This window comes from Pituophis catenifer, unplaced genomic scaffold, assembly GCF_029215685.1.
Source record: "Pituophis catenifer annectens isolate HBS135680 unplaced genomic scaffold, rPitCat1.0.hap2 SCAF_3, whole genome shotgun sequence".
Classification (NCBI taxonomy): Eukaryota; Metazoa; Chordata; class Lepidosauria; order Squamata; family Colubridae; genus Pituophis; species Pituophis catenifer.
This window is the reverse complement of record NW_027256883.1, coordinates 215,630,292-215,643,800: the sequence shown is the minus strand read 5'-3', so window position 1 is coordinate 215,643,800 and position 13,509 is coordinate 215,630,292.

Sequence of the window (13,509 nt, the reverse complement as noted above, 5' to 3'; positions counted from 1 at the left end):
GTGCGTTATTCTAGAGTGAAGGGACCGATGGCTTCGCCTTATGGATGGACAATTGCTACAAAACCTACAGATCCTCTTAAATTGATTTTTCGTCGACAAACCTTAGACGATTGATGACCAACAGATGGAAGAAGAAATTTGTATTTGGCTAGGAGTAATATTGCTGTTTGCTGTGTTTTTGATTGTATTAAGAAAGGATATAATTGATTGGTGTAAATCTATGCTTTGGTATCCAGTGGATGTAAGTTCCCCTCGATTGATTGATACTTTGGTGGTAAGACAATAAACTTTTATCTGTCTGGACAATACACTGGGAGGGGGGCCTAGTCCACTAGGAAGATGGGGTTCATTGTGGTTCTGTTTATTCTTTTAAAGGTGCAGATAGGGATGGGAATTTTGGATGTGTTACCCAGTTACCCGGTAACATGGCAGCAGTTATGTTTCCATACCGAACTCGAGCACCGTTATTCTCTAATAGACACACCACTGACCCTGATAGATAGCACTGAAGAGGCTGACATACGTGTCAAATCATCTTTTGGGGATGGTATACCGTTGGGCAGATATGCCAGGTGTAACCGTACATATGAAATAACCCCTAAATACATTGATCTTTCAAATAGAATGGAGTTCTTATACAATCAATGCACTCAGCAATATGGTAATTATACCCCTTCATATAAGATGTTCCTTATTTTAGAGGAAGGATTACACTTTCCATTTGTAGAGTTAAAAGCCCCTTCTAAGTTAATGTTCCTATGTGGTAATATGGCTTTGCCTAAACTACCTTATTTATGGAAGGGACGATGTACTATTGGTTACCTTAAAGCACCTTTGCGATATGCCAGAAGCATTGCTGAGCAGAGGAAGAGAGAAGGAAATGTATTTCTGGATTTAATGAAGGTGGCTTTAAACAGTTCTTCCTTTTGTATCAGAGGTGAGACAACTGTCTCTGATATAATGGCGACCTGTTTTGTAGGAGTGCCGGTTCCAGGAAAATTTTCATTTGACGAAGCACGCATTACAATAGAACCAAATAATTTTAATTTGTCACATGTTATTACATTATTTGGGAATCCACAAAGGTCAACTAAATGGACTAATCAAAAGAAACTGGTGATTGAAGTTAAAACGATATTACCAGCATATGATTGTGTGATTTATAAACACCCTGAGAAACGACAAGAGAAGGTGATATATGTTCCTGTGCCTACTGAAAAAGTATTTCACTGCTCCGAGACGGAGGAAGTGGAATCTATTAGCCAGGTTCTGTATTTACCTAGAGGTTGGTTTCTCTTTTGTGGATTGTATGCTTATGCATATATTCCTGCACATGCCATAGGTAGTCCTTGTACTATTGGCCGTTTAACTACTGTTATGGCTGTTGCACACTTAAAAGACATAAATTATAAAACAGAGTTTTACTATGAGATGATGAATGAAAGTTTGTATCATACTGATCGTGTTCCTAAAAAAGTGGTGACAAATGTAAACTACACATGAAGATGTTGAAACTGTGGAGGGACACGGAGATGGAGAAATCCCTAAGCCTGGAAAAGAACCTCATTTAATTATATATGCTCCAAAGGATCCTACTAAATGGCATATTACACCCATAGAATCATATGACCATATTGGGGAAAGAACATATAAAGGGGTTTATAGAGGCATGAGGGATACTACACAGTGGGCATTTGATGCTACCTGTAATGATGATGTAGTAGTTGTCAGGTATGCTTCCTTCAGTATCCAGGAAAGAAAAAACCAAACTCAAGCATTTTGAAGAATTTGGTACTTTTACTGAATATGAAATGATTAACAACCCAGGTAAAGCTGGAAGTGAGCAAAACGCGCGAAATGCATCTACTAAGCTTCTTCCCCCCCCTCGTGTTTATAAATCATCAGCCAATCCAAAGGTCTTCCAAAGGTCAGGTGGCAACACGTCTGGCAGCGTCATTCATCAGGAATGTCGGACAGTTGGTCAGCCGTCCCCTTTTGAGATTTAGTTTCGTTTCTCACGAAGCCCCTCCTACAAAGACAAAACCAACTCCTGCTCCCTTCCCCCCCTTAGCTCCATACTAATCCCTCCTCCCGTTTCTTATGGCAGCTGAAGCAGGCAAGCTGAGGCTGACAGTAGTATTAAATAAGGTCCAAGCTGGACTTTTGGGAATGTTTCCATGGATGTCTATTCAGTATAACCAATATCAACTTGGACATTTAGCTTGTGCTTTAGCTAAGAGTATAAATGAAACATCATCTGCTATTGCTGCATTAGCTGATGAGATGGGAGAAGTAAGAAAGTCTATATTGCAAAATAGAGTAGCTATAGATTATATGCTATTAAGGATGGGTCATGGGTGCAAGGAATTCCAAGGCCTTTGTTGTTTCAATATTTCCGATAACTCCCAATTTATAGAATCCAAGTTAAAAACATTACATAATATTACTACACATTTAACTCATGTAACCGAAAATGCAGCTTTTAGAGGGGTCTGGGATACATTAACCTCATGGTTACCAGGCTTTGCATGGTTGAGGGAATTGTTTGTTGGTATTCTGCTTATTATAGGTATAGGTCTTATCTCATGTCTTTGTATTAAATGTATACCTGTCTGCTGTAGCTTTTGGAAATGTTGGTGGAAGTGTTGCTGCAGAGTGAAGAAACAGAAGAAATTGGCTGGAGAATCGCGTGGTAGCTTAGACCACAGAGGGGTTTCTATAATGCTACAAGATATACATAATTTACAGGAATAAGAATTGGTAAAGAGGAGGAGTAGGGATTGAGAGAAATAAGGATTATTCCTGTAATAAGGTATAACCTGAGCTACGCCATTTTAAGTGCCTTATTTTACCTTGTATAACCTGATTATATAATTTAGCTAAAAGAACATAATAAGACTTAGGAACATGAGAGAAGGAACTGTGTACTTCCTGTATATGTTCTTAAATGCTGATGTATGTTCTTAAAATCTACTTGTTTTGCAGGAAATCTTCTGGGTCAAGGTGCCCTCATTAATAAGGGGAAGTACGCATATAATGATATCACAAGCATAAGCAATATCTTTGTGTGGGGTGTTTTTACTGGACAGGTGGGGATTTTCCAGGGGGCAAAACCATGTGCTAAATATGTTATATAAGATCTGAAACTGGGCTCTAGGGACGTACTTACATCCTGTTGTATCCTCTTGTATCAGACCTGTGTATCCTGAAAATTGTATATAAGAAGAAGTCTTAATTGCTTTCTCTTCCTGTGAGAGAAAGTCACTTTGCAAAGTTATAATCAAATCCTGTCTTGCATGTTCATAGTCTCTGTTTTCATTCCTAATAAGGTAAATGCTGGTTTCCTGAATACCACAAATACTAAGAGATGCTTTGGGGCTGGGATTATTTGCTGCATGGGGCTGGCAGTGCCCACTTACCTTTTCTCCCTCCCCCCCCCCAATTGAAGTGGGCAGCTCCCTTCAAAGTGATCCCAAAGGTGAGAGATTCTCCTGGAGTTGGACCCCCCAGAGCAAGCGAGATCCCACCCCTGGGCCTTTCAGCAGCCGAAGGCTCTCCGTGCATCCAGGAGCTGGAGCTGGATCCCCCCTCCCCCTCCCCCCCAAAGCATGGCCATTTCCTTCTGGGGTCAGCTCTGGGCTGGACACTGCAAGCGATGCTTGAGCTGGGGCCACAGGGTTGTGTGGGACGCTGCACCCCCCCCCTTCACAACCTCTTTGCCTTCTTTCCTTCTGGGAGGGGCTTCCTGGTACCCAAAGAAGGACACCCAGATTCAGTCACACTTTTGTTCTGTGTAGCATCAACCATGGGAACTCTCAAGTTTCCTCTTCATGCTATGTATTCAAAATGTACAATGATTAAGATTTATATGTATATATTTCTATGTGGGTTGATATATATCTGTGATAGCGAATCTGTTGTGACTTGGGCCCAAGTACGTATTATCAGACGCAATCAGTTCAAAAACAAATAGACTTTATTAGAACAGGTGAGAATTAACTCATTCTCAGCGTAGTCCAAACTAATTCAAAACAAATTCTTCATAACACAATTCTTCAGCCTTATCACCAACCTTGGTCTATTTTGGCAACCTGCCAAAGGCTTTTCTGGGCAAAAGTTCAGAAGCAGAAGACGCCGACAAGAAATAAATGCAGCAAGACAAGAAACAAATCTATCAACATTGTTTTCTGACAAAGAGCCCAAGAGCCGTTGCTAGTCTGTTTTAAGCCTTATGGGAGGGGCCAATCATCTCTTGGCCTTACTCCCGAGTTGTCCCTTTTGCTTTAGCTGCTCTGGCAGCTCTTCTCATGCGTGCACTAGGATCAGGCTCCTCCTGTTCCTTTGCCTCTCTGCTGTCAGCCTCTGGAGGCTCCAGAGTCCCCACATCACTCCCCGATGGCCCGGGCCCCATCTCTGCCTCCGACGCAGAGCCCTCATCTGGGCCTTCCCCAGCCTCCAGGACTGACCCCTGTTCTTCCTTAGCCTCCTCGCTGTCCAAGCCGCTGCCAGCTGCGCAGGCTGCTAGTGGACTACAACAGAACCTATGGCACACGTGAAGGAGAGAGAGGGAGGGATGGAGGGAGAAAAAGAAGGACAGGGAGAGAGGGGGGAGGAGGAGGGAGGGGGAGATGGGGGAAGGAGGAAGAGAGAGGGAGGGATGGAAAGAGAGGGAGGGAGAGACAGAGGGAGAGAGAGGGGGGAAGAGGCAGGGAGGGAGGGTGGGAGGGAGGGAGAGGGAAGGAGAAAAAGAGAGAGGGATGAGATACACCTGGATGGCAGGCTCTGTGGCCCCAGATGTTCCTTGCAAAACTCTGGATGGGAGTGGGCTGCATTTTGCCCCACGCAGCAGCCCTTCCTCCCAATCCCTTTCAAAATGTGTACAGCCCTTCTGGTGCCCCCTGTGGCTCTGAGACCCCTTTGCCCCCCTTCTAAGCCTTTAATAAGACATGGGCCCCCCAGGATGGCCCCCACCCGATCTGGAACAGCGGAAGGTGGTTTTTTGAGCCAGCTTCTCTCCACTTGATCCTTGGCCATCCTGGTCTAATTAGAAGGTTGGGGGCTCCTCGGCCAGTGCGTCCCACAGCTGGAGAAATTTGGATTATTTTTTGTGGCTTTGTGTGTTGCTCTGTGGTTAGTTTAAGATCCAGTGTGTGGTGTGAACACAGAAAAACAGGAAGATTTACTATCTCTGTGGGAGGAATGATAATCCAGGTGCTGGATATAAAAGGGGATGCGTTAAGCTGGCAAAACAGGTGATGGGCTCCTGTATGAGGAGGGGGAGACACTCCAGAAAGTTCCCCCGTGTCTGTGCTGGCTCCTTGGGTGGGTGGGACTGGCACAGGCTCCTCTGTATGCCTGGCAAGGAGGAAAGAGAGCCGAAGAGTTTGTAGAAAAAATGCTTTTAAAAGTTAAAAAAAAAAAAAAGAGCCTCTGATGAGGTGGGCGGGGTAAGTGAGCGGCGATCGGGCCAGGGAGGGGTTCGGGGGCGTGGCCAGCCAACATTATTAACCGGTACTCTGAACTACTAAAATATTTTACTACCAGTTCTTGCGAACCGGTGCGAACCGGGAATAACCCACCACTGCTCCTCACCCTTCAGCCTCCCCTCCCCCACAGCACCACAAACTCACCTCTATTGTGGCACGTCTTCCAACACTCCCGAAATCCCTTGAAGTTGTTGAAGTTCCCCCCGCAGCCCCCGAAAGTGAACCTCTGGCAATCCTTGGTCTTCATGTCGTAAAACCAGCGTTTCGTTTTGTAATTGCAAGGCCCCTTTTCAGGAGGCAACTGGCAGAAGTCTAAAGGGGGGGAGGGAGGGGAAAGAGGTTGGCATTAGGTGGGCAGCTATATTTATTTATTTATTTATTTATTTATTAGATTTTTATACCGCCCCCTCTCCTGAAGGACTCGGGGCGGTGAACAGCCAAAGTTAAAAACATACAATATAAACAATTAAAATACGTTTAAAACAGAATTAAATCTAAAATGGCTCCCCAATTTAAAACGCCTTACCCATACCCCTATAAAAAGACAAATTTAAAATTTAAAAATTTAAAATTTCCACATTTAAAAAGGGGGAAGATTTAGGCCAGGCCAGCTTGATAAAATAGAAAAGTCTTAAGCGCGCGGCGGAAGGTGCGCAGATCCGGGATCCTACGTATCTCCGGGGGGAGCTCGTTCCAAATCGTAGGTGCCCCCACAGAGAAGGCTCTCCCCCTAGGGGCCGACAACCGACATTGTTTGGCCGACGGCACCCGGAGGAGCCCCTCTCTATGGGAGCGTACTGGCCAGTGGGAGGCTATTGGTGGTAGCAGGCGGTCCCATAAATAACCAGGTCCTAAGCCATGGAGCGCTTTAAAGGTGATAACCAGAACCTTGAAGCGCACTCGGAAGACCACCGGGAGCCAGTGCAGCTCGCGCAGGAGAGGTGTCACATGGGAACTCCATGTCGCTCCCATCACCACCCGCGCGGCCGCACTCTGCGCCAGTTGGAGCCTCCGGTGCACCTCAAGGGGAGCCCCATGTAGAGAGCGTTGCAGTAGTCCAGACGAGAAGTAACGAGGGCATGAGTGACTGTGTGTAGGGAGTCCCGATCTAGATAGGGCCGCAACTGGCGGATCAGGCGAACCTGATGAAAAATCCTCCCGGACACGGCCGTCACATGCTCTTCTAACGACAGCCGTGAATCCAGGAGGACACCCAAGTTGCGAGACCTTTCCGTGGGGGCCAATGATTCGCCCCCAATAGTCAGCGATGGCATTAGCTGACTATATCGGGACGTCGGAAACCACAGCCACTCGGTCTTGGATGGGTTGAGCCTGAGCCTGTTCCTCCCCATCCAGATCCGTACGGCCTCCAGGCACTGGGACATCACTTCAAGGGCATCGTTGGGGTGGTCCGGGGTGGAGATGTACAGCTGGGTGTCATCCGCGTACTGATGGTACTTCACCCCAAAACCACGGATGATCTCGCCCAGCGGCTTTACATAAATGTTGAACAAAAGGGGCGAGAGGACCGATCCCTGCGGCACCCCACATATGAGGGGCCTCGGGGTCGACCTCTGCCCCCCTGTCAACACAGACTGCGACCGGTCGGAGAGAAAGGAGGAGAACCACCTTAGTACGGTGCCTCCCACCCCCAACTCTTCCAACCGGTGCAGCATGATACCATGGTCGATGGTATCAAAAGCCGCTGAGAGATCTAACAGGACCAGGACAGAGGAGCAGCCCCTGTCCCGAGCCCTCCAGAGATCATCAACCAACGCGACCAATGCCGTTTCCGTGCTGTATCCAGGCCTGAAACCCAACTGGAACATATAGATGTTTTAAAAGGGAGGGAAGATGGAAGGAAGGAAAAAAGGAAAGAAGGAAGGAAGAAAGGAAGGAAGGAAGGAAGGAAGGAAGGAAGGAAGGAAGGAAGGAAGGAAGGAAGGAGAAACCCAGAAGACTGGGCCCTGGCAGTCCCCCCATCGGGGGAACCAGTCTTCCCTCCCCCACCCCAAGCCCCCCCTTTCCTCCCTCAGCTGCATTTGGGCATTTTTGGCTTCCTTTCAGACAGGCACCCCCTGGAGTTCCTGCTGGGCAGAGCATGAATGGAGCAGAACTGGGGAGACCCCCACCCCTCCCTTCCAGATGGTTTTAGGGTTAAGATTAGATGTGTACAAACACAGCAAATCTGTCATTTTGCTGCTCCCCCCATGCTCTGACCCCGCCTCCTGTGCATGCCTCCCTCATGGGCCCTGCCTTCCGCGCATCCTGAAAATCAGCTGGCCGGTGGGAGGAGTGTGTGCGCATACGTGGTAGAGCTGAGCTGGGCGACAGCTCGCATGCCCACAGAGAAGGCTCTGGGTGCCAGCTGTGCCACATGTGCCATAGGTTCCCCATCACGGCTCTAGACCAGCGATGTCAAAGTCAAGGAGTGTGGGCCAGATTTGACCCACAGGATGCTTAAATCCGGCCCACGGGACTGGCCTGGAAATATCAAAGGACCTGCCTGCGGTGCCTCTGCTGGCCAAAACGGGCCACTTGTGGCCCCCACATGACCCATTTTCAGCCTCCCCAGCCTCCTGGGGAACCATTAACAACAATAAATAAATTGATAGAAACTGTTGGAGAATTTGGCAAAGTAGCTGGCTTGAAAATTAATTAATTAATTAATTAATTAATTAATTAATTAATTTTATTTCTATACCGCCCTTCTCCCAAAGGACTCAGGGCGGTGTACAGCCTAATTAAAAACACAAAGACAGACAAAATTTAAAAATAATTAAAATTATTAAATAATAGGCCCAATTTGTAAAACCCCAAATTTAAAATCCCATTTAAAACCAATTAAAAATCTTTACATTGATAAAGATAAAATGAAGATAATGACTAAAAATATGTTGAAAAAGCAAAAAGAAGAATTGATAGAGGTTTCAAAAATGCACGTTACAAAGTAAAATATTTGGGGATATCTTTAACATCAAGGTGTAGTGCACTCAAAAAAAATAACTATAATGTTGCAATATTTTCAGGATCAGACTCAATAAATCTAGTAAGAGTTAAAGGTTTAAATATTTCTCCTTTTATTTGCATTAGGCATTCTATATTCACTGAATATTCACAGATAGAAGCAGGGAAATGGGTGCATACAGCTCCTTATATATACAATGGGTGGAGCTAGGTGTGGGAGTGGTGAATTATGAATACATTAAGAAGTGAAGAATAAATTAACCCTTGATACCCCGTTCATATACTATTTACACATTAGAGAATTAGGCATTTACATGTGACAAATCCCCCTCTAAATGCCGATTCGTTATGTTACACCAATTACATTCAGATTCAGGACAATACAAAACATATAACTTGGAAGTCAAGTATTTATGCTGCTTAGAAGGTAAAGGCTTTGTCAGTATGTCAGCTAATTGTTCTGATGTTTCACAATGCACTGCTTTAATAAATCCATCCTGAGATAATTGTCTCACATGTTTAAATTTTATATCTATGTGTCTGGACCTTTGCCCAATGGCGTCAGATCTAGATATTTCAATAGCTGCTTTATTGTCTTCATGCATAACAAAAGGTAAAGCTGGTTTTTTCCAAACATCTGAAATTAAATCATTAAACCATACAAGGTTATTTGCAGCCTTGGATAAACAAACATATTCTGCTTCTGTCATTGAAGTGGCTACTAATTCTTGTTTGCCAGTGTACCAGTAAATTGGACAGTCATTTAAGAGGAATATATAACCAGATGTACTTTTTCTGCATGAGGTGTCTCCAGCCCAATCTGCATCTGCGTAACATGTGAGGTTTGGTTCTTTATTATTATTAGGTTCTAACATCAAACAAAAGTCTAATGTATTTTTCAAATATCTTAATATCCTTTTAACAGCTTCCCAATGGTACATTGTTGGTTTACTGACATGTCTGGACAATAAATTGAGGGGTAAAGCGATATCTGGTCTTGTCCAATTAGATATATAAAGAAGTGAACCTATGACTGATCTATAAAATGTGTTATCTTTGAATTCAGGAGATGATTCATCAGCATTTCTTAGGAAGTCAGTCTGCATAGGAGTATCACAAGGTTTGGCATCACTTAGATTGCATTTGTTTAAGAGCTCTATGATCTTATCTCTCTGAGTAAGTTTGAATCCTCTTTTAGTCTTATTAATTTGAACACCAAGATACTTATTTACTTTGCCTAAAGATTTCAATGAGAAATGTTCATTTAGTTTAGTTACAAATGTTTCTCTTCTCTCTTTATGTTTACCTATGTATAAAATGTCATCCACATAGATCAATACAAATTCTATGTAATCATCACCTTTTTTAACAAAGAAACAGTTATCAGCAGTAGTAGCATTGAAATCCATAGTTTTAAGTACTTTTACTAAACAATCATACCATCGTTTACCAGATTGTTTTAACCCGTATAAACTCTTGTTTAACAACCAAGTCTCATTCTTGTTTGTGTATTGACTGTGAGGTGCTCTTACATATATTTCCTTATCTAGTTTTGTGTGTAGATACGCAGTCTGTATGTCATATTGAAATACATCGAGATTGAGTGCTGATGCTACTACTAGAGCTGTTTTGACACTCTCAGTTCTTACTGTGGGGGAATATGTGTCAGTATAGTCCTCCGGATATTTCTGTGCATAACCTTGTGCAACTAGTCTAGCTTTGTATAGAGTATTGCCTCCCTCTAAGTTTTTAATTTTATATATCCACCTAGTACCAATAATTGTTTTGTCTTTTGGTGCAATTGCAGGAGTAAATACGTTTAATCCTTGTAAACTTTCCATCTCTTTTTTCATTGCCAATTCCCATTTTTCTTTTTCTTTACGAGGAAGTTTTAACACTTCCTCATATTTATTTATTTATTATTTATTAATTAAATTTCTATACCGCCCTTCTCCAAATAGGACTCAGGGCGGTGCACAGCCAAGATAAAAACAAAGCATACAAAATTTAAGAACAGTATTAAAATAATTAAATATTTTGGCCGAAATTAAGATAACCCAATTTAAAATCAATTTAAAATTTAACTCTGTATGTAAATATGTATTAGGTGTTGTTGATTCACCATCCATATGCATTATGTAATCCTTGTATTTATTTGGCATTTGATTTCTGGTGTTTCTAATTGTTTTTTCAGGCTTACTATTATTATCATGCAAATATTTTGCTTCCTTTTTTGTTAGTGTGTCTGTCTTTATTTTGTGTTGGCTATTTGTCCATGTTTTGGTTTTGTTTCTATGTTTGTTGTCATTTTGTTTTTCTATAGTCCCTTTCTCTTGAGATTTTGTATCTTTGTTGTTACTTGGAAATATTTCATTAAGATGTATTTTAGACCAGTTGGCCTGCTCATGGAACACAGCTGTTCTGGAAACTATAAATTTGTTATTATTATCAATGAATCTGTATCCTTTAGTGCCTGTCTCATATCCCATAAATCTGAGTCTTCTGGACACATTTTCTCCCTTTCTTCTTAATTGCTTAGGTATGTGTACGTCTGCAGTGACTCCAAATATGTGCATGTGTGCCAATTTTGGTTTCCTATTATACATCACCTCATATGGTGTCTTATTTACAATGCTGGACCAGGTTCTATTCTGAGTGTAATTGGAATAATGTAGGGCTTCTGACCAGAATTGTTTGCTTAAGCCAGCATCTTCCAATGTGCATCTAATCATGGTTTGTAACGTTGAGTTCTTCCTTTCTACAATCCCGTTCTGAAACGCAGAAAATGGGCTAGATGTGTAATGTAACATTCCTTTGTCCTTCAGCCATTGGGAGAATTCTTTAGACATGAATTCACATCCCCTATCTGTCATGATTTGTTTTATTTTGATATTGTGTTGTGTTTCTACGCGCTTATAAAATTCTTTAAATTTCTGAAAAGTTTCATCTTTGTGTTTTAATGTATAAACAAATCCATAGCGACTATAATCGTCCACTATGGTTAAGAAGTAACGTTTTCTATAAGTGATTGATGGAGTTAGTGGACCAACTAAGTCCATGTGTACTAAATCAAAAATTTTGTTGGTTGACCTAGTTGATTTCCTTGGCCTGGGGCTAGTTTTTAGTTTTGTAGATTTACATACTGAGCATTCCAAATAGTTTTCACAATTTTTTATTTTAACACCTTCTGCGTGTTCAGTCATTTTTTGTACTACAGGAAAACTGGCATGTCCTAACTTCCTATGTAAAATGTGAGCACACTCATCATGAATTGGCTTACCTATTTTTGGTTTTTTTTCATTATGTGCATCTTTGTGATCATGAGATATTTTACATTCATCATTGTCACTGTTGCTAATGTTTTCATCATCTACTTCAATACAATCTTCCATATTTGAATCAATGTTGTGCAACCATTTTTCCTTTGTTATTAAATAAGGTAGGCCTCCTTTAATCATCACAGTGCCTATATCTATTTTATTTCTCTCCAAAGTCGCTTTTCCTTTAGAAAAAACAATGTTAATATCAGAATCTCTGCTTAGTTTTATGGCACTTAGTATGTTATGAGGTATTTCGGGTATTAGTAATACCCCCTCTATTTTTCCTAGGCCAGGTAAGGTTACATTCCCTCTACCTAATACTTGAACCTTTTCTTGGTTAGCTACCTTTATTACAAATTTATCCTCTACAAATGAAGATAATATATTTTTGTTATTAGTGGTGTGATTAGTTGCTCCAGAATCAATAAGCCAATTATTGTTCTCAGTCTGCTGTATGTTAATGTTGTCTTGTTTATTTAACCCATTCAGTGAACCAGATTTTCTATCCTTTGAATTATCTCTGCCCCCTCTATTCTCTTTGTAATTTGGTGGGCTTCTATATCTATGTCTATCAATGGAAGACTGTCTATAATTGTATTTGTTTCTGTATTCTGACCTATGTCTTTCTTTTGAAATTTTGGGGCAATCTCTTCTATTGTGTTCCCTGGATCCACAGTTGTGACATCTAAAAGTTTCATTATATTTTTCTTGAAAAGCTACTTTTCTATATGGTTTGTGCTCAATGTGATTGTTAGAGCGATTCCTCCTTGAATTGTCTTCTGCTATTAACTTATTGGACAGACTTTCTATGGATAAGTATCCTAGATTGATTGTGTCTAAATGTGACATATAATTATCCCATGATGGGTCAAGTGAGTTGATGATAACACTTTTCATTGTTTGGTCTGAAATCACCTCCCCCCTTAAATGCAGTTCAGCTCTTATTTTGTTTAAAGATATTAAGTGCTCACTTATGGAAACCCCTGGTTTTATCCTAGATGAAAAGAAATCTTTAGACATTCTTGTGGTAGTAGCTACACTGTCACTGTGAAATAAATTGAACATGCATTGAATAATTTCTGCAACAGTCAGATTTTGCTTAATGCTGTGATACATAGTAGGAGATATACTAGAAATTAATAAGAAAAATGCTCTATGGTGTAAACAGTCTAATTTTAGAGTCCAAGGTCTTTTTGGGGGACTAGTGATAAAGAACAGTAAGTTTTCTTTCATAAAGACAACCTGGAGCTGCTGATACCATTCTTGTAAATTAATGCCATCTATCCTCAGCTTTGGGAAGTCATTGGGCAAATTTCCGACATTATTAGGTCCATTACTTACAACCTGAGGTAGTCCGTGGTCTCGTAAATGCTGAAAGTTACAAAACGGCATGGGGATGCTCGCAACGAGCCTGCACGGTCTTCTTGTCAATTCATGTCTTCCTGGACGGTCTGCGTAGTCTTGCGCATGCGCGTTGTCCATTTCGTCCCTGGAGTCGTCGTGAGAGGTTCTCGTCGCTGCGGCTCGCTCGTTCTGCTCCTCCTCAGATGAATCGGTCTCTGGCTCGATTTTGGGAGTCCTGACGATGGCGGCAGCTCTTCCTCTCCTTTTGAGAGCGTTGGTGCTTGTTTCGGTCTGTGGCGTGGGGCGGTATCGGCAGGGCTCTCTGGGTTCGGGTGTCGGCGCTCTCGTAGTCAGGATGGGAGCGGATAGGTTTTGAAGCATTGGTTTGCTCG